Genomic DNA, 4,050 nt, shown 5'->3' with positions numbered 1-4,050 from the left:
TGCCCACGATTGGGTATGACCCCCGATGGTCATACCCCCTAAGGTTTAAAGGTTTTCACCTTTCTCACGATCGCCAGTTGCGCACGATATCCGATGTATAGTCCGGGGCAGCGGGACCAGTACACGTTTAGTGGCTGACAATTTCGTTGTTGGCGGCTATGTGGAGGATCCGACGATATATGGTAGACGTACCATTTCCTAAGGTTTAAGGGGTTTTCACCTCTTCTCAAGGGCCATGTCGCCAGTTTAATCCTAAGGTTTAAGGGCTTGTCCCAAGAATATTTGTTGGGCTTGTCCCCAGTTTATTGGGCTTGTCCCCAGAATATTTGTTGGGCTTGTCCCCAGTTTATTGGGCATGTCCCCAGAATATTTGTTGGGCTTGTCCCCAGTTTATTTTATGGGCTTGTCCCCAGTTGCACGGGCGTGTCCCCAGAATATTTGTTGGGCTTGTTCCCAGTTTATTTTATGGGCCTGTCCCCAGCTTAACGGATTTGATCCCAATTAATAATATGAATTATTTGCAGCAAATTTTCTAAGTTATTACTGAAGATCGAGAAACTAAGGATCCCGGATCCTAAAACTACTCTTGTAAGGAACATTAAGAGTTCAATACTTCTGGTAACTTAGGTCTATCTAGACATTCTGGTATGATCTTTATCGTTAAACTTAGACTTGTTATTCATTGCGATAAATTTGGATATTCCGATTGGAAAGACTATTTTCTTAAAGTTATTTGAATACTAAAAATTTGTCTATCTTAAGGATACTTTATCCTAAAATTTATGATTTAAGGATATTCTTTTCTAAATATTTTCTTCCTTAAGGATATTTTATTTTAAACAAATTTTAAGGATCTTTTATCCTAAAAACCTTTTACTTAAGAATATTTGTCAAACTATTAATAATGCTAAAAGTTATATCTAACAAATTTTTGAAGATAAATAACATGCAAATAGTCAAAAGATTTATATATTAATTAAGATAAGCCCCGAGGACTTATCCAAAATTTACCTAACCTGGACTTCACCATACGAAAAGAAGGACCATCCATCCGGGTTAACTGAAAGTTACTAATTGTTCATAAAGTGCAGGAAATTAAAAACAGGGGAAACAAAGGCTTCATCCCCACAAACAGAGGATCCCTCCACCTTTGTCACCCCCGCCGATTGTCTTAAGGATCATGGATCCTTTATCCTAATTTTTATTGTTTATTACAGACCATAGTACTTGTTCATAAAAACATCAACACCAAATAAAAATGTGGGCTCGGGCCTTGTCTTTAATATCCTTCATCGCCCACTTAAGCTGCATATTCTACCGCAACATCACCTTCCCCCTTGCCAGCTTCAACCACCTCTTTAACGCCACTGGTCCCAGCCTCAGTGTTCTCAACCATCTCCTCGTCATCCTCACCACCAAGGTCGTTAAGAGCAGCCTTCCATTTCTCCACATCCCAGGCCAACTTGTCAAAAGCGGGATCACCAGCCTCCATCGCCATCTTGATCCGCGCTTGGAAGATCGACCTGGCAGCCCACACCTTGGCTTCGTCTGTCGCTTGCTCCACGGATTTCTGATCCTCCAATTGTTTCTTTAGTTGGATCATGGCTTTATCCTTAGCAACCGCAGTTTTCCCTAAACCTGCCATTTTTTCGCTCATCTGAAGGATAGTCTTCTCATAATAATCCCTCATAGCAATCACAGCCTATCAACAATTTTCATATAAATATTGGGACAATACTGGATACTTTTTTTGTTAAAGACGAAAATACGATATACTTACAGAGCAGACAATGTCGCAATGAGTCTCGGGATCGGAGGATCTTTTCCTCTTAGAAGCTGCAGATTTGGCCCTGGTTGTGGCGATCTTTGGTTCAGAACTGGTTCCAGCCTTTGAAGCTTCCTTCTTGGCAGTGGGGGAGGTCACCATACAATCGATATCGTCCAGGGAGAACTTAGGGCAGACTTTCCAGATTTCTTGGTGCCTATAGAAGGAAAATCGACAGATAAGTATTCTACTTTATTCTAATTACTTTAAGATTATTAACTTACTTGACATGCTTGAACTTGAGGGGATATCACAAAAGCCTTCAACAAATCGAGCTTGAAAAGCTCTAACTGCAGTATCCAGCTCCAGGAACCGTTTTGCTTTTTCTTCCGTTCCAAGTAGCTTGCTCAATGAAGCGAAGTTCTCAACTGCACACAACAGAAAAAAATAAGTCTTAAAACTAAAGAATAAAGGATCCTGCTATTCCTTAAGGATCTAGGATCCTACCCTTCGTGACCCACGTTGAAGGAAGATCAGTCCCCCTGGTATCGAGTCGCGTTTAATGAAGAAAAATTGATTCTTCCACACGGAATCATTTAGCGTGGCTTTGGAGATCAGATGAGGCTTTCGGGGCTTGGATTTGAAGATAAAACGGGAAGAACCAAAGGTAGTGAGGATATACAGATATGACAACTCCGGAAGGCCAAAATCGATTTTTTCCTCCTTGATGATTCTTTCGATAGTGCTAAGAACCCTCCAAATCATCGGCATGGCTTGTATGTAAGATATGCCGGTAGAATCGAAAAAATTTTGGGTAAAAGGCGGAAAGGGGTATTTATAGCCGATAAAAAACGGAGTTGCCGGAAAGCAGATCCAAACCTTGGAGTAAATATCGCATCTAATGCTGGATTCGTAGGATCGGAACAGGGTTTCTGGAGGAAATAATGTATGAAAACTGTCAACCTCGGGATCCGTGAGCTTACAAATTTCAGAAGATGGGTTGGAAAGCAGACCTTGGGGTTCCATTTCGCCTAGTTTGAAACCACCGGATGACTGTTCAGAAGGTTTAGAAGGGGCCGGAGAAGAAGAAGAAGAAGCGACAGACATGATTAAAGAAAATAAGATACAGAGGTTAGAAGAATACCTGATGCGCCGGATGAAGGTGTATATAATCCAAGATATAGGGCGGCATATATAGACGGTTATAATTAACCTTGGGGGCTGAATGGTAAATTTTCTGGCAAAACAGTCCCATCATTCAGTTTTCACAGGATCTTGAATTTCAAAATGACAGCTGTGCTCCACTGTCACCCGCCATTTTGGGGGCAATTGTTAGGTCACGATTTTTATACTAAGGATCGTTTATCCTTGACTGTCTTATGGATAGTTTATCCTTGAAATATACATCAGGATATAAAGGATCGACGATCCTCGGTATTGTTTGTTTACTAATGATTGCGTTTAGTGTGGTGATGTGTTTGACAGGTATATCAACTTTAAGACGAACTTGCATTAATTATCCTCACAGGACATCCTATAGTTGGAACATGGATCTAGGATCCTAATTCAACATAGCTGATTATGGACTAACTCTCTAGAAGATTGACGTTTAAACAATAAAAACGGTATCTAGACCTGGTCTACCGCTTTGTTCGCTAGTGAGTGGCTATCAGCATGTGGTCAAAGAGCACTTTGGTGTACTTACACACACACTAGAGCAGGAAAACACATGTACTTACACACACACTAGAGCAGAAATTAATACTCTCTACACACTAGCATACTCTGTAACCTCGATCGTATTCTCCACTACATTTGTAACCACCTTTCGTTCTATTAATATAATCGACGGTGATAGTTTTCACCGTCCGGGGGTTTTTTGTGCCGGAGACCACGATAATCATATACTCATCGACCAAAGGTTACCTTGTTGATCATTGACTAAAGTAACCCGGCAAAGATTATCTTATTAATCCTTGACCGGAGTTATTTTACCAAAGATTACCTTGATAAGTTTTTACCGAAGTAAGACTATTTTGGTTAAGGGTTTTTTCCCTCGTGATCAAACCTTTGTGTTCACTAATATTCCGATTACACACTTGTCATTATCAAGTTAGCACCTTACCTCACTTAACAGATTTGGATACTTGATCCTTAACAGATTTCTATCCAAAACACAGATAATCATATTAACGATTCACCTCGATAAACATGTCCCGATTCCTCGTTTTCTGTACCGACGTTTCCTCAAAGTGCGTGCCACCCTCCACCCACATTCAACCAAG

This window comes from Bidens hawaiensis, unplaced genomic scaffold, assembly GCF_021521415.1.
Source record: "Bidens hawaiensis isolate Kalapana, Puna unplaced genomic scaffold, B.hawaiensis_p1.1 tig00049701_1, whole genome shotgun sequence".
Taxonomy (NCBI): Eukaryota; Viridiplantae; Streptophyta; class Magnoliopsida; order Asterales; family Asteraceae; genus Bidens; species Bidens hawaiensis.
Note: the sequence above shows the minus strand (reverse complement) of the source record.